This window comes from Lagopus muta, chromosome 1, assembly GCF_023343835.1.
Source record: "Lagopus muta isolate bLagMut1 chromosome 1, bLagMut1 primary, whole genome shotgun sequence".
In the NCBI taxonomy this organism is placed as follows: domain Eukaryota; kingdom Metazoa; phylum Chordata; class Aves; order Galliformes; family Phasianidae; genus Lagopus; species Lagopus muta.
The window spans coordinates 35,178,081-35,203,629 of record NC_064433.1 but is presented as its reverse complement, the minus strand read 5'-3'; the positions used below and the strand labels follow the sequence as shown (position 1 = coordinate 35,203,629).

General features: G+C 42.9%; 1 protein-coding gene across 2 annotated transcripts in view; it reads right to left on the bottom strand.

Annotated features, from left to right (window-relative positions):
• CNOT2 (CCR4-NOT transcription complex subunit 2) overlaps positions 1-24,177 on the bottom strand; it is a 93,870-nt gene extending 69,693 nt beyond the window's left edge. The window contains exon 1 of one of the 2 annotated variants that reach the window (XM_048941188.1): positions 24,037-24,177. The gene's annotated coding sequence lies outside the window, so the exon portion shown is untranslated. The remainder of the gene's footprint in view (positions 1-24,036) is intronic. The other variant, XM_048941196.1, reaches the window with a different exon arrangement.
• Between the last annotated feature and the right edge of the window lie 1,372 nt (positions 24,178-25,549).

Below are 25,549 nucleotides of genomic sequence, written 5' to 3'. Positions count from 1 at the left end.
TAAACTGACAAGACGCGAACAAGATTTCTGAGCATTTTGTATGTGATTCAGTTTTCAAGAGACAGAAGGATGTTTCAAGTCAGTAATACAGTTTAGTAATACAGTTTTCTAAGTCCCTTGTTTTATTAGTACAAAGCAGGTAACATTAACATAAATAAAAAATGATTGACCTTCTGTTAGTAGATGTGCATCACTACAGAATATAGATACTTCCTCTGTGCTACTTCCTTCCTTGTTTCCATTCCAGTACCTTGAAATTAACAGACACATCAATTTCTTTCCTGACTGGTCTACAGCACAGCCAGTTTTGACGTCAACAGGAAAAAGGAATGGAAAAGGTAACCCCCCAACATCTATCTCCTTCTTTTTGATATTACAACAGGCTGTAAAATTCTCTCCCTCTGCAATGCAATTAAACTTCCTTTCATTTCACAATCTATAATCTGATTGCAGAAAGGGAAAGGTTGTGGTGACCTGCAGGACAGCATCAGGATCATTGAGACACCTGGCTAACGTATCAAGAACAGAGCAGAGGTTACAAAGAAAAGGCTTTGTGAAATGAGGAAACTGTAGCCAGGTAAGAGGAAAGGATTGACACAATAAGAGCAGAGGGAAAAACACTGGGTCAGGGGTACCAAATGTAATGCTTGTTAAGTCTTCTAAGTTTGGCGATATTCTTCTGTGAGTTTGAACAAAGATTAAGGAAAAACCAAAGCTGAAGTTTTCAAGCAATGTAAAAGCCATATTACTTGGGGGGGAAAAAAATAGGAGGCAAATATGTTCAGTGATTGAACTGTAAAGCTGACTATGACAGAATGAACAAACATCAGTTTCAGGCCAAACTGCACGAGGCTAAAAGGCTGATACTCTAGAGCAGCTAGAAGCATCTTGCCAAACACATACGTATTTGCACGTGAGTGATTTTATAACAGCCATCCCTCATTCACACCATTAAAACTTCTCTGCTTGTATCAAGACAGCCATACAGGAAGGCAATATCAAAATCCCTCCCAGGAAGCTGGAGCTCTCATTTCATCAGCAAAAGCAACAGAAGTATACAGCAAACTACAGCTGTGTTCATGAAGGCCACAGGAGCAGACAACATCTCAGCTACTGCAGAAAATCCTTGAGACTGTGGGACACCTCCCTTCCATTCTTCTGTGTTTAATACACAGGACACTATAACCTACAAAGTACGGCCAGTGTCACACCAGTACCCAGGGCTGGAGCACTCTCTGAACTACAGATGGCACCACCAATACTCTATCTGAACACCAAGCACAGAGAAGTGGTGTCTGGTCCAGGGAGCTATGGGAATATGAGAATATCGGTGTAATCGCTAGGCTCATGCCTGAAAGGAAAAAGAATTGTTACAAGAAAACTGCAAAAGCAACTTATCCTTTTTAGCATTGCTAAACTAGTATTACATTCAATACAAAGTTTGCACAGAGACAGAACAAGTTAACCAGATATTTCTCAGCCTGCAGGATGCAGTGCTCTTAAACCAGGCTGTGAAGCACAGGCTGCGCTGGCACCACAGCAGCTGTGGAAATGAGCCGTGACCTCCTTGAAATGACAGCACAGCTCTGCAGGCTGGAGTTTGGGACATGCTGGCCCTGGCCCCTCCTGGCACTCAGCAGCACAGTTTATGGCTCTCCTTTGAAGGTTTTCAGTACACAGCATTGCAACTGCATCAAATTTTACACCAAAACTGTATTTCCTTCTTTCTGCTTCCTGCAGGAGATTAGAACTGCTCCAAATTTCCTTCTCCTTGTTTCTTCAAACACTGTGTTTAGGTGGAGCTACAAGCTCACAGCTGTGCTAGTCGAGCAGAGCCAAACACCAGTGTAGTAATTTTGCATTACAGCCAGATGCTAACATAATTAAGGTCATGGAATCACAAAACAGTTTGGATTGAAAGGGATCTTAAAGATAATCAATTCCCAACTCCATGCCATGGGCAGGGCTGTCACCCACCAGCTCAGGTTGCCCAGGGCTGCATGCAACCAGGTCTCAAACATCTTCAGGAATGGGACATCCACAGCATTTCTGTGCAGCTGTGCCAGGGCCTCACCACCCTGATCAAACAATTTCTTTCTCACACAGATCTCCTCTTAGTTTAAAACTGTTCCTCCTTGTCCTATCACTATCAGACCAAGTAAAAAGTCAGTCTTTCTTCTGTTTATATGCTCCCCTCAGGCACTAGAAGGCCACAGTGAGGTCTCCCCACAGCACTCTGTTCACCAGGCTGAACAAGCCCAGCTCCCTCAGCCTGTATCCAGAGGTACTCCAGCCCCCTCATCACCCTCCTGGCCTCCTCTGGACTCACAACAGCTCTGCATCTTTTTTTTTGTGCTGGGGGTCCCAGGCTTGAACACAGCACTCCAGACAGGGCCTCACGAGGGCAGGGCAGAAGGGTACAACCCTTCCCCAGCCTACCGGCTGCCCTTCTCCTGATGCAGCCTAGGATACAGTTGGCCTTCTGGGCTGCAAGCACTCACTGCTGACTTGTGTCCAGCTTTTTGTCCACCAGAACCCACCCACAGTGGTATAGCTTCCTTCTCCGACATTTTCTTTTAGCCCAACACTGCAGCACAATATCCCATGAATGTTTCAAGCATTTTATTTACTGCTATTTAAACCCACAGAACACAACATACATTAGACAATCTTGAAGTGGCCTTATTTTTAGGTTGTTGGCACAGCAATTTTACAGTAATGCAACAACAACAGCACAAAAGTGCAATTCATGATGAACAACATACTTCAGAAGGAGCTCCTATAGCAAGAATAAGGAGCTGTGCTTTCACCTTTCACGTATACATACTCCCCAGATAGACAAGAGCACATGACTTCAATAAATAGCTGTCGTGGACTTTGTTAAAATCACAATACAACAACTTGTGCGTTTGCCAGTTCAATTTGCAAACAAATGCTTCATCATCAGCGAAAGTTACTGAAAATATTTTAAATATTTCTGTTTATTGGGTTTGAAAGCACTTTGTAGATCATTAGTTTCACTCTTAGTGGCGCTGCCCTAGTCCCACACATCTCACACACACGCTGCGTCCCACTCTGGCACACCAACTGCCCCGGGCGAGAGCAGCACTCAGCAGCACCAGGAGCAAAAACAATCGACCCCAAAGAGTCACCCGACAGCAGAGGACACAAGGAGGAGAACAGACGAGCAAAGTATCTTTGCAGAAGAGTTTTTGTAGCAAAGTGGACATCAACAACGGAGACACAAAGAGAAGACAGGATGTGAATAAACAAGGTCTCACGGTAAAACAGTGTCTAATTAGAAAACATCAACACGAAACAATCAATAATGCCGTTTCAATCACTCTTCTCTGTTTTCCCTTTTTACAACCTACTCCTCAAGTTGAACGCTACACACAGTTAGCCTCTATGAAGGCAAATGACAAACGAGTACATCTTAAGTGCAGTTGGTACTTGGTACTACGTTCAGTGTGGGACTGGGGCCAATCTCTCGAGGGTGCTTTGACAGCACAGCCGAGCCTATTCCAAAATTAAAATCTGAGTATTATGTTGCTTTAGGGAAGTGTAAAAGAGCCCTTTTCTTTTCCCTTCATTTTTCCTTCCTCTTGTTTTAAGCATACGGCAAGGAAGCAAAATTCAAAGGGAAAAAAAAATAAAAATAACCACAAGAACAGCATTACGGTCTGAAACTCCCTGGTAATAACATTCCCACACACAAGAATTACAAGAAATGCTGGTTTTCACATTAAATAATACGGCACATTCTTTCACAACTGAATGGTCACCCACATAACTGTCTTTGGCCAGGTTCACTAAAGCTTCTTCAGCTCCAACGCTTACTTAAAATTCTTCATTAAACACAGCAGCCTTTGCAGAGCACCTGTATTTATCAAGCAAAATCACAAAAACCTGATTGCATTTAGCATGTAAAAGTACAGTTACAATTACTTCTCCTAAGGCAAACCTTTATTTAAATGTTTTACAGATGATAATGCAAGAACAGTATGTCAGATTATTGTTTCAGTACTGTCTATGCCACTCCAGCACCTATTTTTGATGATGGATCAGAATAGCATTTTGCTCAGCAGTTCTTAAGAGGCACTAATAATATTTAGATGGCAGCCAAAGAAAGAAGCTCACTTTCTGAAGTCTAAAAGCAAAGGTCTTCTACATTCAAAAAACCATGCCCCTATGCAAGCACCTTTATGAACCCAGCTACACTAAGACTGATTGGCATGCACTATATTAACAGCTGCTCCTTAAAGGAAGGACACATCAGAACACTCAGTGCTTCACATCAAATTTCAATATTACATATTACTATGCATGCTCTTCCCTTTTCCTGCACTATTTGACTTAGAATGAATTATAAGCTTCTAGGAACAAGCATCCGGAGCTGATCCTGACTGATGGTATGGAATTATGATTAAAAGATTCCTGCACAATAAAATAGCCCCCATGATGCTCCCAAGTTAATGTAGGGGATAACACGATAGTTACATAAAGTACAAAAATATTATACATATTTTAAAACTTTTCCCAATTAGCATCATCCCCAGGCTGCTTCATATTCAAATTTTTCTTGCTACTTATTTGTTGGCACTTGTCCCTTAAAGAAAGTTACTGTAGCAATACACAATAAATAAAAAAAAAATACAAATTGACTAAAAATGATGCTGGTGTAAACTCTAGTCTTGTATGCATCTCAACTTCTGAATATGCCTTAACTTACGATGCAGAAAAAAAAACGTTTTGGAAGCTCAATACAGTCTCATAATTTATTTAATAAACTAAAAGTGAAAGGAAAAGCTCACACTAAGATACAAAGACGTCCAAATAAAAGTTGGCTTTTCAGGCTTGCTTTGAGTTCTACGAACAAGCCTTATCCTCATTTTCACTGACTTCTGAAAGTACAAAGATCAAGTGGGAACAAGGAAAAAAAGCCAAAAACCACTACTACTAAGCACCAGAAGAAACAGGTAGGAAAAACAGGGCTGACAGTACTACAGTGCTAGGTTTCTGCTCTGTACCAAAAGGCACATCTTCCCCCCTTCATTCACTCCCCATGGATACAATGTAAGGAACACAGCTTCTCTTTCTCTGTACAAAGTGACAAAAAAAAAAACCTTAATACAAAACCTGTTACTTGCAGAGACATCAGTTCTGCAAACTGTGCTCATAGGTGCTCAGCCTATAGCAGTAAGCACCCAGAGCTCTGATTCACTGATAGAAAGCAGCACACTGCTGGTCCTGGAAACAGACTTGCTCAAAGATGTTGAGAAATGATCTCACTGCTAAGAAGGCAGAGGGCTAACTTTGGACAAGGCATGTGTAGAGATAAGAGCGGGTCCAGAGCAAAGTGACAGGACACATTCCAGGTTTTTCTCCTGTGAAGTTTCTCTTACCTCTCATTTTGCAGATCAGTCCCAACACACCTTCTCTATTGCGAGTTAGAAGCTTATCAACAAACTCATTAAACATCACTGGTGACATGGAAAGCAACAGGATGTTTCTGCCCACTTGCTTTTCCTGGCACAGCACTCACCTTAAAGTGGGCACCAAAGCAGAATAAAAATGCAGAAATGGACACATGTAAAAGTATGCTTTCTACAGTTTCAGAAAAAGGCATCCTTCACCTTGACTCAATTTCCAACAGTTACTCCAACAAATTCCAACAGATACTCAGCGAGGTATTTGCCACATTGCAAACAGATGTACATCTCTCTTCAACACCTTTAAATGAGTTTGTGATCCAGGACCTTGCTTTGTCTATGACATGCTCTGTGACCTCCAGAAATCAAATTTTCTGAGAAGGACCTAGAAGAGCAGTAGCTTCCTACACAAGGTTATGCTGGAGAAGAGCCCAGCAAACTACCTGAAAGATCTCTTTAGAAACTAGTTCCTGTCTCTTCCTGACAAAGCAGTTCTCTTTAATTCAACCACCTTGCTGGAAATCAGAGATAATTGTTAGAGCCTAAGGCAAAGCTTGCAAGTTGTCTAGCAATGAATACTGAAAAAACGACTTTCCAGATTTATTGGAGCAGCGTCTGCCAACCAACTTCTCCACTTGTTCTCACAGTAACTCTGCAGCCAGTTCACAGGCTGGCAGGATCTCTTTATTTATTTGCTCATTTCCCCATCATACATACACTTGCACTGGCTGGCCACTGTTTGCCAAGAAGCTCTTATGAATGGGGGTAAGGGAGGAAAGAAAAAGCAAAGCGCTTTACAGCAGCCATGATCATAAATTTTCTGTTCAGACATGACTGCATCAAAGCCACTGCTTTGCAGGTTGACATTTCATTCAGAAGGCTAACACCACAGAGGTAAAGCACACTGGATGTAGATCATTCTTCCCTAATATCTTTCCAGAAGAAGCTGGCACCTTGCATAACTGCTTGTCTTTCACTTCAAACTGAGAAGAACACAGCACTTTCCTAAACAACCCATACCATCCAAGATCTTCATTTCTCTTTTATTCCCAAGATATTTTTCAAAAATCTCTCCACCTAAAGTTCTCAACTTCCTACACAAAATACCTTTCACAGGCTACGACTGGCAACACGGGCACTCCCAGGAGGGGTAGACAGGGAGAATAACTCTAAGAAAAGGTTTATTTCTCACCCCGTGGAATGGTGATCTGAGACAGCAGCTGCAAGAAATGAAATCACATCAATAACGAACAGTTTAAAGAACCCTCAACAGCATTTCAGGAGACACCCTCTGGATCTGAACATAATGGGACAGTCCTATGGGAAGGTCCTAAAAAAGGAAAGCTAAACAATGCCAGATCAAAAGTTAATAATGACATTACTTAGAAAGTGCCTGCCGTACTTTTCAGCACCTCAGTAACACCAAGTGTTTGCTTCCCAAACTGTGCCTCTTGGAACAAACGAAAGGCAGCACTCTCAAGTCTCCTGTCCGGACACAAACTAGAGATATGTTTATGAGAATATAATACTTTTAAATTCTATATCTCCCTTATTTGCCACTCTGATCTTGAGGACAGGATCAGACCCTTCTACCACAGCTAGGGATATCATGGCCTATTCCTTGCTCCATTAAATAAACTGCCACGGTGTGATTTGACTCAGAAGGAGGAGAGTTTGAACTGTTGTAAGAAGAATATACAACAAAGAAGTTCATTTGAGGACTATCTACTGAAATCAACAAGAAAGCAAAACGTAGTAAAAGAACTGGAGTACACCCACACGTTTGTGTTATATACCATTTGTTTTGAGGGATACTGTAAAATGGTGGCCTGATTCTATAATGTGTACCTGATGGCATCATGTCAGTTTTGGAGAGTATCTTTAGCATTGATCACATTTGCAAATCAGGAACGCAATTATAACTGCAGTATTTAAAAACTGCAAGTATTTCAGAAGACTCTAAACTTCTCTTTAACAGGGGAAAGAAGGCAGGAGGGAGAGGGACCAAAAAACCTCACTGTCTTCAAATGTGTTACCTGTAACAAAGAGACACTACAGGCATTAGTACTCAAATGAAATCCAGTGAGGCTGATGCTTAACACAAGAAATTCCGTTTTTAAAAAGAACTGGCCCATCAAAAATCTTCAAAAACAGCTGGAACATTAAGCTCAAAGTTTCCACTGAAGCATAAAAGATCAGAATCTTTTTTAATTGGCATAATTACTAAATGCCATTTAGAATGGCTGCAGTGTATAAATAAATTTTAAAAAGCAACTTTTTAAAGTAAAAGTTTCCAATTAAATTCAATTAAACTACTCATACTCCTCTTTCAGAGTAAAGCATTCCTAAATTATGACCAGACATCCCAAGATAAAAGCATAAACAAACGGAATTGTTTCAGTAGTTTACTCCTTTAAAGTATATCATGATTAGCATGTGTCAGTAACATGAAGTATATGGAAGCAATATGCTTCTGCTGCATTAACATAGGCTCCCTTAACCACTTCCATATCAACCTCTTTTCAGACCATGAGACTTCTATCATTATATTTCTTACTTGATCTAGATTTTAAAAAGTTTTTACAATAGAAGTTTGTGGTGGGTTTGTCAGTCTTAAGCACATCCCTACAGTCATAAATTCTAATGTAGCAGATCCTCCCGGAAGCCATGGTAAGGCACATGGAAGAGAGGGAGGTGAAACAGGATAACTAACATGGCTTCACTTAAGGGCAGGTTTTGACTGACAATCTTGTTGCTTTTCATGATGGCACAACTGTGTCAGCAGACAAGGGAAGAGCCACTGATGGCATCCATCTGGACTTCAGTAAGGTCTCTGACATGGCTCTTCTTAACATCCTTCTCCCCAAACTGGAAAAATACCGGACTGTTTAATGGATGAAGAAATGTTTGGTGGTTGTGAAATTGTACCCAGAGAGTAGTGGCCAACAGCTCAATCTCTGGACAGAGATCAGTGACAAGTGGTGTTCCTCAGGGGTCAGTACTAGAACTGGGGCTCTTTAGTATCTTCATCAATGACGTTGACAGTGGGATCAAGTGCACTCTCAGAAAGCTTGCAGGTGACACCAAGCTGTGTGGTACAGCTGACATGCCTGAGGGACAGGATGCCCTTCCGAGAGACCTAGACATGCTTGAGCAGTGGGCCCAGGAGAACTTCATGAGTTTAAACAAATTCAAGTACCAGTCTTGCACATGGGTTGTGGCAACTCCTATCAGTACAAGCTGGGGAATGTAACAACAGAGCATAACCTGCTCAAACGGACGTGGAAGTACAGGGGAACAGCAAGCTGAACAATGGCAAGCCAACAATGTCAGCTGCAGCCCAGAAAGCCAACCATACCCTGAGTAGCATCAAAAAAAAGCATGGTCAGCAGGTTGAGGGAGGCAATCCTGCCCCTCTCTACCCGCCTGAAGTACTGTGTCCAGATGTGCAGCCTTCAGTACTGGAGAGATGTGGATATGTTAGAGTGAGTTCAGAGGAGGGCCACAAAAATGATCCAAGATATGGAACATCTCCCTTAAGAGGACAGGCTGAGAGAGCTGGAGCTGTTCAGCCTGGAAGAGAGAAGGTTCTGGGGAGACCGGGGAGCAGCCTGTCAGTATCTAAAGAAAGGCTGTAAGAAAGAAGGGATCAGACACTTTACCATGGTCTGTTGTGATAGGATGAGGGGAAATGATTTCAAATTAACAGAAGGGAGATTTTAATCAGAAATAAGGAAGAAGTTTTTAAACAATAAGAGTGGTAAGGCACTGGAACCGACTGCCCAGAGAGGTTGGCTGTCCAAAGAGGATGCCCTGTTTTCTTAGACACTCAAGGTCAGCCTGGGGGGCCTCTGAGCAGCCCGATCCAGCTGTAGGTGTCCCTACCCATCGCAGGGGAGTTGAAGACTAGACTAGACCTTTAGTAAGGCTCTCTTCCAACTCAAAGGATTCTATGATTCTAATAGCTCATTTAAAGAACACACACCATAAGGAGGAATCTAAATGCCTCTCAAGCTCTGTGATTCCTGTGTATGCTACACGGAACTTGATAGGGACAGACAAAACTTCAACTACAAAAAAATGAAAAAGAAGAGAGACCAGGCAGCCTGATGTAGAAATGTGCTCAAACACAGAAGTCAGTGATACCTCATGTTTAAAGAAGATTTTTATAACCAAGGCTAGCACCTTAGGCTAACTTACTGCTGTTAGTGTCCTGACCCAGTGATGGCTTTTTCACAATAAATCTAAGAGATAAGCACATTTGAGTACACTGAATTGTTTACTGAGCAAAAATTACATGGTTCACAAACCTTCTCTTCCGCACGTTTTACACTTAATCTAATTAATGCTATTTCAATTCTCTAAACCCAAGCACAAAACTGTAACTTGAAAATATTTATAGCCAAAACTGGTAACGATTTATATATGTATGCATCTGCGGGTGGGGGGGGAAAAACATAGATGAAGCGTCTGCAGAGTTTACAAAATTACAAAATTAACATTACACCTCATTATAAAGTTACACATTAAAATTTTATTACACTTCTCAGCCAAAAGGATCTAAATACATTTTATAAACTGCAGCCCATAGTCTCCCAAGACAAAGAAGGCTTAGGAGGAAAGATCCCAGAGGCGCTGTGCCTGAGGTGGGCGCAGCAGCAAACAAAGCCTAATTCGATGCAGGCCCTTCGCTGAGGAGGACAACAACCACAACACAGGCCTGACAGAGCGAGGAGAAGAAAGGAAGAATCCAGAACTGATCCGTTACAGGAAAATATTCCAACCACAGCCTAATTTGTAATCTCAACAAACACTACTCTCACAGTCACACAGAGGAAGAGCTCAGAAAACGCTAATCCCATAAGACTGCTGGTGACTACACGTTGGGGAGGACCTCGTTTATTTATTTGTTTTAAGATGATTCAAAAGCTTCACCACTGTTAATAACTTACGCCGTAACTGCTATAGCAATAGAAAATGTATTCAGGCTGCTGTGCCTGAGCACAAGTCCAACACTGCCCCTACCTATTTGTATAGGAAGATTTTAACCAAAACTCTGGGTTATGGGCAGAAAATATGGCTACATTAGAAGAAAACAAAGCCCTCCACCTACAGCTAGAACATAAAAAGGAAAAGCAATTCAGTCCAGCAATTCACAATGTCAGAACAACATTGTGAAGTCCAACCTAGCGAGGATTATCGATTATTCGTTATCTGTGGTATATTTACATAGCCAATTTGCTATATTTGTATTGCCACAAGTTCAGTCTGGAAGAGAGGAAAAGGGTTCAGCACCAGTTACACTGACTGCATAATGTGCGAAAGACATGATAGTAATACACACTGTTCAGTTATGCTTATTCACCCAGAGAGCAGATGCTCATTTCTGGCATGCATGAGTTTTCAAGGATACACATGAAGTTCTTCCTCCCTCTTCCTTCATTGGTCTTGAAGATGCCTGGGTTCCTACACCTTCTATAGCCAACTAAAGTAAGAAGAGCGAAATTTCACCTGTAGCAAAGAAATACAGTGCTGGAGAATAAGTGGGACAAATCTGGATTTTAAATTTATATCAGAAGATTTATAGTCAAGTCTAGATATTAAATGCCTCACTTGTAAAACACAAAGAGGAACAGAAAATGAGTCATATATTACTTGAACATCTATCATGAAAGCAATGAAGATGTTTTTAATGCAAGTGAACACACCAAATAAAACTAAAATTCACCTCACCGGAGAACATTCACTCCTATTCTAACTAACACTTTAATTGCATCACTCCTTTCTCTCCTTACCTAACTTCCTATGCCCTGACAATTCCAGTATCTTCACTCGCAACAGAAACAGAAAATAAACCTCTACAAAGTGTGGTGGGATTGCAGGTTGGATTGTTTTGTTTACCTTACCTACAGAAGTACAGCTCCCCACCCCTCTACTTTCCTGTCCATTTTCATAAGTGTCGGTAATTTTCCCACAGAACTGCAGGTCAAGCTTGCTCCTAAAATAAAAGCTTTCTTCTCAAGTGAAGATTCTTTCCAGAAAATGAAAAACACTGAAAGAGCAGAAACACTGAAAGAGCAAATAATTTGTTTTCGAAATCATATCACGTTTTCAAGTAGGAATTCTGAAAACAACTCCATAATTTGATGTCAGAGCAACACTTTTGAACCACAGATTTTCTAGAAGTTTTCTGCAGCTCTCGCTGTATTTCATATTCAGAGAACTGCTCAGTACTTACATGCATATGAAACTTTTTTTTTTTTTCTGGCCCTTATTTAAATTGCCTTCAAATGCATTTCTTTGGAAGAAGATGCTATGACAACACAGAGATCTGGTTTTTACCTTTAAGAGCAGTTACGTTACGCAGGCAGTAACACTTACAAGGCACTGCTTGTAAGACCCTCATGTTGGTCCTTGCCCAACTACAGAAAGCATGGACCTTACATATCCAAATACTTCCTTTAACCATCTCTCAGACTGAACTCAAACTTATTTTTTGAAGGCAGCTGAGACAGCCCGATCACTTCTGGATGTTTTTAAATTGGATCACATTCCATGCACCCTTTCTCCCTCAGCCAAGAACAGTTTAAAACCTGCTGGGATACTACAGCTGTTACAGGCCATGCAGCAGCGCAGAGGAGGTCAGCTCCTTGTCCTGGTGTGTGCACCACAAGGGAGAGCTGCTCAAGGCTGGCCCAGCTGTAGACCCACCCTGCTCACAAAAGGACACGGAGAGACATACAGAATTTCACAACTTCTCCCTTCTGTGACACCACCTAACCAGCACAGCTAAGGACACTTCATCCTAGGACTGAGAGAGGTGAATTCTCCAAAAAACCCTGTGTGCACCATCAGGGACACAGCTAGGGTGCAGGCTAGGAGTAAAGTAAAAAGAGGAACTAAGAGGTCCGAACAGGAACAGAAAAAGAAACAGCAGTGAGAAGGCAGACGTGCGAGATGCGGTTGGCGGGCAGCCCCGGAGATGCAGCCACTACAGCATGTGTAGCTCCAGAGCTTGGAGCCGTACCCACCATTGCTGGATTTCCTCAGCCTCCTGGTGTACGGCCAAGTGACCAGGGATCACTGTCAAGATGTGCCTCTGTCTCCTTGTAATTAATGAGGCAGAGGGCTACAGAAAGAAAACAACGTGTCTGGCTAAGATGTTTAAATGTCACATATCATACTGATTTTAGGCCTGCCTCTTAAGACCTTTTTTTTTTCTTTTTTAAGGTAACATTTGGAGAGCCACACAAAGATTTCCATAAGAGCTTTCTGCTTAAAGTAATTCAAGAGTCTACGCAGAAGCATTAACCTTTCACAACTGTGAATGAAAGGTGAAGTATTTCTGATAGGAAATTTAAGAAGCACCCCCAGCAAGCCAATATCTCAGTTCCCTTTCCAGGAAGGAAACATTAATCTGGAATTAGCTGCTGATTTTGGATCGTCTTGCCTGAAAAATGGTATTTAAAACCCTTAGTATCTACCCACTCAGTGAGTGAACACCGCATCTTGTTGAACAAATGAGGCCAAAGTCCCTTGGGAAAAAGCAGCATTTGGTCAAAACACTGCAATAACACAGATGGAACCTGACTCAAGATGGGAAAGAAAACCTTCACTCCAGCAATTCTTAAAATCAGAGAGCCTTGAGTCTGCAACTTTGACATTCATTTGAGCAGGGCTTTATGTAAGGGCCGAAGGAGGGGTTTGTCTGTAACACTCATATAGTGCTCATATAAACAGTACACTACGTCCCTCCCAGTTTATGACCTTACAACGTAACAACACAGAGACTATGCATGAGGAAGAACAACAGAAGAATCCAAAACATTGCTTTTCAATCTCAAATTGCAGTTAAGGATGGTAGAAGTGATGAAGTGACGAAGAATAAAAAGGTAAAAGACGAAGAAAAGAAAAACAACAACAAAAACCAACACAACAACCTCACAAGAAAACCACACAGAAGACTACAGAAGGCAGAAAAAGGACACAGAACTTCTGAGAACACAGAATACAAATGAAAGGGCAGCTGAAGTCTTTGGTGTTTACCTAAAACGCTCATCTTCATATACAAATTAAGCTCATAGCAGCATACGCACACACTAGCACTTGGAGCACCTTCATCACGCTTCAAGGAACACAGCTCTTCCTCTCTCAGTTCATACAGTAAACCAATTTAAAGCTCCTTGCACTAAGTGAAAAAAAATGCAAATCTTTAATAGTTACAGTTTCAAAGCACGTTTGAAGTTACAAAAAAAAAGTAATTATTAAAAAATGAATACATAATGGATATATGAGCACTTCAGCAGTGTTATATAGATTTTTAACACTAACATGTCATGCATCAACCCCAAATCCAATTTAACTCCTCATAACACGGGGATAATTACAAAGTATCACTACGAGTCTCAAGGGAAATATTTACATTAGTCATTAAGTCTTCTGTATCACTGATTTTTTGCCAGTTTTATTTTGCAAGTTTTACAGCGGCCACAGAGGTCAGGTTTTGTTAGGTTTGCTAACAAAAGCAGGACGTGGATGGCATGCACTGAACAACAACTTGCCTTGGAATCCACAAGGAATCCATTTCACCAGCAGCCCTCAATCTCATTCCAGGACAGCATGGTTACCCTGACAGGAGAGGACTGTCACTTGTAAGAGAAAAACACCAAGTGGTTCTTCAGAGGAAGAAAAGCAAATAATAATCATGTGGGCATAACAGCAGTAAGCTGCACTCAGAGAGAAGCAGCACAACACCAGAGGGATTTTTGCTCGGTTAAACAAGTCAAAACTTGACGTTTTCTGGCTTTGACACTACAAAGCATGAGGATAACTGGTTAGGCAAGACCCCCCATTCATTTTTTTCTGTTTCAGTTTTCGTGTTTAGCATTGACAACTGGATTAGGATAAAATGCTCTTAATGCGTACCGATTTCAGAAGCTTACTTTCCAAGTGAAATCTGTCACTCTCACAATTTTTCCCTTTGCAGTAAGAGATACTTTAATGTGTCACCACAATTATTAATGACTAAGAGTTTCCACAGAAAACACGTTCACAACCCAAATATCCACACTTTGTAAAGATGAAAACATACCCACACAATTTTATGAAGTGCTGCAGCAAGGGCAATGATAGAGGAATGTCAGCTTATTCCTACTCTACAGTAATCAATGAGAAGACCAGCCATTCATTCTGCAGGTTGTAATTCAAAAGGACAGCCACTGAAGAAAATTGATGTGTCATGGTTTCACCCAATTTAGAGAGGGAAGTGGGGGCACGATATCTTCCACAAACATCTAGAACTTCGATAGATAGCAAGTTGTGTGAGGAGTGTAACATAAACACCTCCACCCGCACCCCAAAGCTCTTTCTAGAGCCCATAATAATAATTAAAAAAAAAAGGCAGAAACTTTGCTATCAATGAAGCACAGCTGAATAACAACTTGAAGCCAGGCATCCTGCTCCTCACTCACACAGAGGCACAGACAGGCCCCACGAACAGGAGGCCTTCCTCCCCACCAAGCGTTGAGGGGATGGCATCCCCAGGCCTTCACAAAGGGAGGTGCAGAGTTCACTGGGCTTTTCCCTAACCCACAGGTGAGGAGGACAAGAGGGTTCCCTAAAGATCCTCTGTCAACTGGAGAAGGCACAGGGCGACAGGCTGGGCGGCACACTGGCACATACTGCCTCTGCCCACTGAACAATCACAGTGTGATGTAGAAGTAAGACCTATCCACACAGAAATGCCCCGTCTATCCATCCAAATATACACACATGCTGTTTGGCCTCGGAAAGGACAAAGTTAATCCATACATCACCAAGGGTAACCTTCAGAGCGAAGCACGGGCCACTGGTGCAATAAATACCATGCATTACAATTATAATTATTCTATTTAATCTGTTCTGGTGACATCTGTGGTTTGCAAAGATGTCTGAGGGCTGACAGCACTTCCCAAGCCCCAAATCACTGATCTAGACACTGCTAGGAAATTAAGTTACTTTAATTGCTCAGATAAAACAACCACCAAAAGCATCTACAATGCCCAATTTTTTCTTAAAATTGGGAGCTACTGAAGAAACTGAATGATTTCTTTCAGCCCCAGATCCTCTTCAATTTACTCATCTCTGAACCTCAGGAACCCTCAGGGAAGGAGAGGGACCTCATGAAATGAAGCACTTGTGCTGGCTCTAGACAACGCTATAGAAAACTTTATAAATACAACATCAGAACAACTAAGAAATGCCTCTCTGTTTTGGTCTCATATTTTCAGATTCAACTTTTGATCCTCTACTCTGTAGTTCCAGCTGCGCTCTTAACATAAAAATACAGTACCTGCTTCAAGAAGTGGTGAAAAATGAGAATCAAGCTGCTCTGCTAAAGCTGTAATTCTTGACACATCCAATTCCTGTCCCATAAATTATTTACATATGACAAGTCTGTTCTGTACAGGTGCCACCCCCCGGTCAGCAAGATATGATGCATTCCATCATTTAATTTAACAACACATTATTTGTAACCTGAATTCAATTCATAATTGAAAATGGAATAGTGGCACAAAAAGCATGACAGATGTCACATTAAAGAGAGCATAGCTAAGGCTACAGCAAGAGGCATCGAGTATGTAACAGAATAATGCCATATCTAAGAGAATAATGCCATTTGATTATGAATGTCACCTGAAATACCAAAAAACCAAAACCCTGAGGTTTACTCCTGAGCATATTTTAAACGTGTCATCACAGCTGTGTTAATACAATTACTGTCTTTTCACATGTGTAGCATCCACACATTTTCATAACCATTGCAGTCCCACTGCAGAGACAGATTATGTGAGATGCCTCAAAAAGTGCAACTTGTGAAGTGCTTGCACCTGTGAGCAGGAATCCACTGTGCTTCTTTAAGTTACAGAAAGAAACGTCTCAAGTACCACACAGCTCTTTCAAATTGGTGGTTCTCTCAGATATACCAAAATGATACTGCAGAACAGCAAATGGAGGGGAGTAACTCATCCAACTGTGCAAACCAGGTTGTTGGTATTCCTGAAACACGAGCAAAAGTACTGTCTGGCCACAGTCACTGTCAGGGAAAATATTTCAGATGTAAATATCCATGCTGAAGAAAATCAGGTAGGATGCAATTGTACTTCACTCTGCGCCGGTGGGGATGAAGCCTCTAGGTGCTAACAATACAAGAGGTGTTACATAAGACTAGGTGCTTATTTTTAGAAGCACATTACAAAATTAAGTACTGCACTGGAATCTGTTGCCGAGCCACGGACAGTTACATCAATGCACACAAAGAACAACTGCTCAGCTGAAGCACGGGATGAGATTCCAATTGGAGTTCTCTCCTGCCAATCCCCCCAAAATACCCAACCAGCTGAGATGAAGCAAGTTCATTTGGATCCACCAAAAAACTGATCCTGCTGATCCTAAGCACAGACATTTTCTAGGAATGGCAGAACTAATAAAAACTGGTTTCCTGCAGCTTTCTTCTTCTGTTGCTTAATATTTCTCCCACACCACAATGACCCTCAACTTCCTTCCCTTTTTTCCACTTCTCTTTACAAGTCACTTTCTCACTCCCTCCTGCTCCAGGGAAGAGAGCAGTGGTGCAGACACTCTGCAATTCTGCATGTGCTCACAGCCCGCAGAATCTGTCCCACATCAGCTCTGAGCAGTTCTCTGAGAGGGTGCAATAATTCTGACACACTTCCTGTACCCGGTTACATTTTATGAGGCTTGAAGGACCACACTTTGAAATCTAATTCTTTCTGATGAAAGTTTCCATGCATGTAAGTTAAATGCTTAATTTCTGAGTTAAAAGTTAACTATGTGTACTTTACATACATACATATACTTTCCTACACACACACTGCTGAGTGGGAGGGACAGACAAATGAATCAGAGAGAAAATGAGAAAAGCTGAATCAAAACTTCTACGTTTGCCTTTTTTTTTAAAAAAAAAAAGCACAGTACTGCAGAATGAAGTCAGCATGCATTTCCCTACATCCAGCTTCGCTCTTCTTTGCTCACCAGCTCTCCTTATCAACTGTCCTCTCATTGTTACCTATTTAAAAAATAAAGTAAAATTACAGCTACCTTCATGGTCACGTATCACAGTGTTCTTCAAAACAATCCCACCTGAATACTGACTCCCTTATTTCTTGCAGGCAGTCGTGAAACAATCCATTAAGCACATCCTACTATCAACAGATTTTACTACTGCTGTTTCTTCGCTCGTAGCCTACACAATTCCCCTCCAGGCTCTTTGCTAATGACATTAATAGCACGGCCTGCAGATGATGCTGCTTCATCTACTGAGCTTTAAAACACACCTCACAAAAAGGTTCTGCTTTATGAACCAGACACAGGTACACCCTGGCACATATGGGCCCAGCGTTGCTGCAGGCAGGACTGCACACACACTGATGGTGAGGCACAGTTGCAGGTGGCTCCTCACAGTGGCTCATTCCTGTTTGCCAAACAGACCCATAACCAGGCATCCCAGTTTGTGACTTACCAAGCTGTTGCTATAAAAACAAATTTATTTTAGTACTAGGAACTGACCCTAAAAAAAAAAAAAAAAAAGAATCAGCCAGATTCATAAAAGGCATCCTTTAGAGTTACACATCCTTCAAAAAAAAAAAAAAAAAAAAAGAAAAGAAAAGAAAATATTAGGATCATGGATAAGGCCAACATTTTGCAAATTCCTAATTAAATCATTAAGAAAAATTGTACTTGTCAAAGCACACACTGCTGACAGCCACAGTACGCAGCAACCTGACACAAGGAGAGCTCAGAAGAATACCAATCCCTTTAAAACTACATTTCATCCCCCCAAGAAATTCTGAATACTTCTTATGTCCCCAGTGATGTCCCACAATACAAGTTCTTACATAAGAGCTTATGAATTCCCATGAATCAGAGCATACAAAACTCACTTCTTTACCTACCAAAGCACATCAGTCTGCAAGTGTCAGAAAGATTCCCCCAAAATGTTACCTCCATACCACAACAACACAGGAATCCAAATGCACTTCAAATTCTCACCATGAAATAAAACAAGATACTGACTTATTCTAGTGTATAATGCTGACCTTAATAAGTTTGATATTGAACTCGCTCACTTGAAGTGTGCAACCACATACATAAATCAACAAATTAAGACTGCAGTACAAAATACTGAAAGTATTTTCTGACGATGCTTTTGACACGTTGCAAAAAATACATCACACAGCCAGGTATCAACAACAGTACTGGCATCACCAGAAAGTCAACAAATAATTCATATTAAATGTTTTAGGTTTTGTTTTTTTTTTTACTGCAAACAATCCTACAGGTGAGCACATTATACAAGACACTTCCAGCGTTCAGAATTGCTCATCACCTCTTCTGCCCTTCAAACACTGGAGCCATGCAGTTTTGACTTCTGTTTGAAAACCTTTCTGATTTGCTCTTCTCCATTCTCCAAAGCATGGCATATGCTTTACAGAAGAGAAAAGACCCACTTCTATGTACTCCTTAGCCTACTGGGTCATTACATAAGATAACCTGCTTCACAGCTCATTTTCTGCTTTAACATTTATATGCAACTTCCTCAGCACTTACATCACTACCCAATACTGGAAGACACCAAGCACATCAGCGAGTCCCCTACACACCAAGGCAATGGAAGACAAGTTGGCATTCCCTTTTTTCCCCCATCTTTTTAATTCCCTGGCAACACTTCCTTTGCAAGAATGGTTCTCAAAATTAGAATGTAGAAAATGTATTAAAAATAGATACAAAGAATAATCAGTGCCTCAAACAAAGCGAAGTTCTAATAAGCCAAAGATGGAAAAACACCATTCCACTGAAACTTGAAGGAAAAACCTCATACAGTCATATAGCTGTATGACAAATGCACAGTCCATCGATAAAAGCATGAGTTATTTTGCTCTAGGACAGGAATCTTCAGACAATCCTTAGAAAGAAAAGATAATGTTCGACGATGCTATGTTATCATTGTCAGTATTACCACGACAGCCTTAGAAAAACTTGTTAGCCAAGCTGTTGCCTACAAAACTTACCAGCAAGAGTTCATAGTTTGTAACTGTTGCAGTTGCTTTAATATAATTAGTCACACCATCTCTTTTTGGTGCCTAGAAACCTCTTGTTTTCAAGAGTCTTTAGATAGTAAGAAAAAATGTCACTAACATAAAATTCTGAAATGTGTAAGGATAAAGAACACAACAGCCACCTATGGAATTTAGTATAGGACCATTTAGCGTTCACAAACATTACTTTAAGTACATACATTAACACTACTGCTGCCATCTAGCTCCACAGAACCCTTGAACCAACCAAGTGAAAAGCAGGAAAGCATTATCCCAGTGCTCCAAACCAGAACTCAGCTAGAAATGGGTTCCATTACTTACCTCTCACACATCACCTTGGGGGTAACTCCGACACAAGACCAGCACTCCCTACCTCCACTGTTCAGCCCTCACCACTCTGTCTGCTCAGTGGGAGTCACACCAAGCACCAGTTTCCATTTCATCTCCCACAAACATAGCAGTGTTTATAGTAGTTTTCATTTTAAATAAACTATAGCTTTTTACAGGTCAGACTCCTACGTCCACCCATTGCTGATTTGAGACGCACAAAGAATTTGAAGGTAGAGCCTTGAATACGCTTTGAAAGTTACTGACTGCAATCAAAAAGAATTGTGAGATGGGGTACAGGATGATGCTGAAAATATTACCATGATGGAAAGCAGAAGGAAACTATGGCATTGATCAGAAATTCATCAATAAGTACAACTCTCGCAACACAGCTCACCACAAGAAGGATGTGTCTGAAAAAATTCTTGATTATGTCAAGTTTTAAACATATTACACTTTGTAAAGAGTGGTCAGATACCAGAGCAAGCCAAAAGGGAACAGTAACACCCACGTTCCTGTAGCACTGCTGATCGCCAAGGCTACCTCAAGGCAAATTGAGGGAGGGCAGCACAGGGGGCCCAGAACCCTCCTGGGGCTGGGGATCATCTCCATCCCAATTTGGGGCTGGAAGTAGCTCAGCTCTGAGCTAACACCAACTACCACCATACAACATGCAACTTTCAGCATAACAGTATAAATGAGAGATACAACATAAATTAAAAGCAATCCGAAAAGTTCACAGTCTTCTGTTATTGCTGAAATAAAAGTGTAGCGACTGTAATTCCTATACAGAAATCTCTTACCAATTAGCATGGAAACATATGTTTGGAACACAAACACCTCTGAGAACAAATTTCAATAAGGAAAACTCCCAACAACCCACTGCACAATAACTTCATTGGACACAACCCCTTCTACACTGTTACAATGTTCCATAAAAGTCGACTGAGTTGTCAACATCCCAGCCTCTGCCCTGAAAGCTCTGATGTAAGAGGTTAACTGTCAGCACACCAGCGGGTGCTTTTAAGTCAATGAGACTACCCACAAAGTTTCAGTTGTTCGTATGTTTTTACAGGAACCCAGGGCAGGAGACCAGTGCAACACACAAACACAGAATGTAGGTGCTGAAGCACAACAGAAAACAAACTAAGAAAATGAAAAGAAAGACACTGAATCCTATTTGGGAAAGAACAAGCGAAACAGGTTGTTGGAATTGCTCTGATACATTGGGATGAACTTCAAGAGAAAAAGAAAAACAGGTCTCTGCTACATAGAAGAATGTTTACTTTTTTGTTTATTTTTAAATTTACTTACTTGCACCTCAAAAACCCAGACGAAGCAAAATCAATCCCACTTGACTTTCCTGCCTTTTGTCAAGAAGTACTGCCATTTGTGTACAATTTTTACTATTTATAACCATAATAAAAATAATTTCAAAACTATCATTTAGAGGGTAATCCTTTAAATTTGTGCCCAAAGCACTACTTTGACATAATGGTGTTGTGATTCTATAGAAGCTTTCTGCCTGTTTGTACCTCAGCTAACATTCAGAAATATACAACAAATATGGCAAGGATTCTGCCAAGAAGTTGAGAATTTTTCTATTTATATATGAACAAGGTTTTTGTTTGTTTTCTTATTAAGTACCTTTGAAATCTGTATTCAACCACATTATAGCTTTAAAGGAAGAGATAACCCCAAAGAAGTTAAGTAGCAGAACCTACCTGAGAACAAAGCCTGGGAGCTTAGGTGCACTTCCTATGCACCCCATAACAAAGCAAGCAAGTCAACGTTTCCCTTAAGTTTCCAGATGAGTCAAAAAGGCAGGTGCAAACAACATCTATTTTAACTAAGAGTGTACTTTAAATTATGCTCACTTCTGGAGTCTTCAACAGCTCTGCTAGAAAATATTTTGTGCCTCCTTGCTATGGCACACAACTGGTTCAAAAGTACAGCGAGGTTACAAACCCCGCAATGGTCACAGCACAGCCTGGCCCTTGCACCAGTGCAGAAATACAAAAACCACACAACGGAGGCTCAAAATGCAATAAAGTTTCCAACTTCTGTCTAGCCAGAAATACATTTAGAAGGACAGCAAATACAGCAAAAATAGTCCATGAAAGCTACCACTGCCTGAGAGGAACGCACAGCTTTATAGGGCTGACATGAAGACCAAGGCTTCCAGGTGCCATCATGCAGCCAAGGGACAACACGTTAACCATCCTATTCTTCCCAGTGAATACTAATTCTCTACAATTAGATTCTTTTAAAGAGGACTCAAATCACCTTTAATAAATTTCAATGGTTGGTGTTTTCTTGCTAGCTCTTAACCAAGGGTTTTTGCTTTCACTGCTGGTAGAATCCACCCACAGATGGGTAATAGTATTAATGATGATTTTGAGAGTGACGTTACCTTTCTGGAAGAAAAGCACAGAGCAGATTTACCTGCTAGCAAACTCTTATCAACAGCTTCCTGAAAGTGAAACAGAAACACACTTACAAGTTCAGGTGGGTCAGATCCTAGTATCAAGTATTCAAATCCCTTCCTAAGATTAGAAGCAGTTAACACCTTGAAGTTCTTTATGCCAACTGAATTCTCACCATCAGTTGGAGTGGGGCACTGAACACAGCTTTAAAGATTATGAAACTGGACCTTGCAAATTACATTCCACTAAAACACTATTTTAAGAGAACTCCAAGTACCTCAGTGCACACCTAACAACCCATACAGGTCCAAGTAGAGATGCCTTTGCAATGCAAACCTAAACAATTACTCTGCTGCAGGTCTTTACAAGTTTTAACAGCCTGAAACAAATCCAAGTTTCCAGAAAGGCGAGGATTCCTGCAGAGTGCTGCGACAGCAGTTTGAGCATCTCAACCTCCCTTCCCCAGGCCAAGGGGCTCTGACAGAGCCCCCAGCACCACAGGGTACAGTGTGCAGGGGAGCAGGAACACCACCTTCACCTGTGCGAGTTTCACACATATGCACACACGTGAACATGAGCGAGACACAGACAGTTCTGATTGTCTTCTAGGGATAACACTGTGCAAAGTTGGAAACAAGTTCTCTGATAAAACAGACTTATGGCTGCTCCACGCCTAACACCGCATTTTCACCAGCTCACATTAGAGAACCTCCAAAACAAAGTTACCTCCACCTTCATTGAAGAAAACAAATTACAAACAAAGAAACCACCACCACCAACAACACAGGAATTCCAAGCTGCAGTACGTGCAAGCAAACCCCTGCTTCTGTCAGGGACACAGCTGCAGCCCCACAAATCACACCGCAGGCTCCCACCCCGACCCACCACCCTGTGTCCCCCCAGGCCGGACCGAGCACACCGTGCACGGAGGCAAATTCTTGCAGGGGATCGTTCCTTTTCAAGTTTGTTTTACCAACACGTCTGAAGGAATACCAGAACCTGTTTACACATCACCTTAACCGCCACCAGGAGGAGAGCGTAAAAAGCGCACACACGAAAAAGAAAAAAAAAAAAAAAAAAAAAAGAAAAAATGTAATTTGTAAAAGGAAGCAGGCCGACGGTATCCCCGGCTCACCCCGTTCCTCTCCCGGGGACTCGCTAGAGGCCCGGCGACGCAGGCCGCGAGGCCACCCCGGCAGCACGGCGCCGCCCGGCAGCGGGGCCCGGCGGCACCCGGCGGCAGGCGGCACAGGCCGGGCCGCACCAGCGCCGGGCCCGGCGGGAGGCGGCGGCGGCGGCGAGGGGGAGAGTGCTGGGGGAAACGGAGGCCGCGCGGCCCTCGAACGGGCCCGGCGAGGGAGAGACGCGGCGGGCGGGAGCCGTCCCGAACGGGCCGAGCGGGCCGCGGCGGCGGAGCGACGGCCGCGGAGGATGCGGGGCCCGAGCGCGGCCGGGCCTCAGCTTCGGGCGGGCGCGGAGCGGCTCCCGGCGGCCCCCGCCGGCCGCGGAAGAGGACGGGGGGCGGCGGACAGGGCCGGGCCTGCGGCCGCGCTCCGAGCTCGGGCGCCGCGCGTCCCCCCCGCTCCCCTCGGAGACAAAAGCAAACGGAAACCCGGCGGGACGGCCCCGGGCCCGCGGAGACCCGTCGCGGGCCGCGCCGCCGCCGGGCCCCCCCTCATCGGGCCGCAGGAGGGCTGCGGCGGGGAGCGGGGCGGCAGTGGGGGTCGGAGAGGGGGCGGCCGGGGCCGGACTCACCGCATGAATTTTCTTGTCCCGCGGATCCAAGATGGCTGAGTATCCAGCACGGAGGATGCTGGGGGAGCAACCTTTACCCTCTGACCCGGCCGCCGCCGTGACCCCGCCGCCGCCGCCGCTCGGCCCGCTGCGGCGCTGAGGGGCGGGGAGAGCGGCGCGCCGCCCGGCGCTGCGGAGCGACGCGGGGTTGCGGGAACGGGAGGAGGAGAAGAAGGGGGAAGGAGAAGTGCGGCCCGCTCCGCCGCGCTGCCTCCGCCTCCCGCGGGAGACGCGGCCCTGCGCCTGGGGCCGGCGGGGCACGTAGGCCGTGGGGCTGCCGCGCCTCTCCGCCGGGCCTGCGGCGGGCGGGAACGCGGGGCTGCGCCGCTGCCGCTCTCGGCGCCCATTTTGTGAGGGCAGAGGCGGCCCCGCTGCCCTGGGGCCTTCGCCCCTTGTGTAGGCCGGAGCGCCGGGGGGTCACGCAGACATACTCTTGGGGGAGCAGCATGGCCTGGTGACGAGTGCAGAGGACGTGTCCTGGTTCTTCTGGAGATGTGGGATGGCCTGAGAGGTGTCTAGGTCCGGAACCACCGACCTGATGAGTGAAATTATGTGAAAGTCTGAGTCTCCTGTATTGGCGAGGTCATGGTGGACACACAGGCTTCGCTGCCTGCATTATGATTAAAATGGATGAGTTACCTAGATGATACGACTGGAGTTCTTTATCACTGTGAAAATACGTGGTGATGTCACATGTGGGACCAGTACAGCAAATGCAGATGCACAAAACACTCATAATGCAAATAATCCCTTTGAAGTCAATGAGACAATGAACAGTACCAAAGCTAAGCCTGTATGCGAGTGTTTACAGATTGTGGCCCATGATATTTGTCAACTGGCTTCTCCATCCATTAATGCTAATTCTTTTTTTGTTTTGTTAGGAAATAATCATGAAGTTGAAAAGTGAAAACAAAAAATTGGCCAGGAATCATCATCTTCTTTCAGTAACTTCACACAGTTGTTACCAGTCAAGTTTGATTTGGAAGTTCCACATAACAACAAGTATTCAGTTGGTTACATAACACTAGGATTTCAAAGGAATGTTGGTACCTGTGGTGATGTGTCTGTCAAAAGCTTCTGAAGTTGGAAGAGCACTCTTCTACCTAAGCTGGGAGACCAGCTTCTGAATGCCACAGCCTATGAATCAAGCATAGGTGTCATGTCCCTTTAAAAGTCAATGTTAAATAAGCTTTTCTTTTGTCTTACCAACTCTTTGACATTTATTTATAAGCTTTGCATTACACTTTAATGGTGTCTTTTCAGAAAGCTATTTTTTGTTAAATTTCCCAAAGAGAAGTCATAAGCTGTAGGTATCCCTCTCAAGGCAGGGGAGTTGGACTAGATGGCCTTTAAAGGTCTCTTCCAACTCAAATTATTGTGTGAATCTATAATTTAAGATTTAGGATACCCAAGAATTTCTTGCGAGTAAGCTAAGCACCTTACGTTGTCAGTGCATCCTTGAGGACACGTTTCT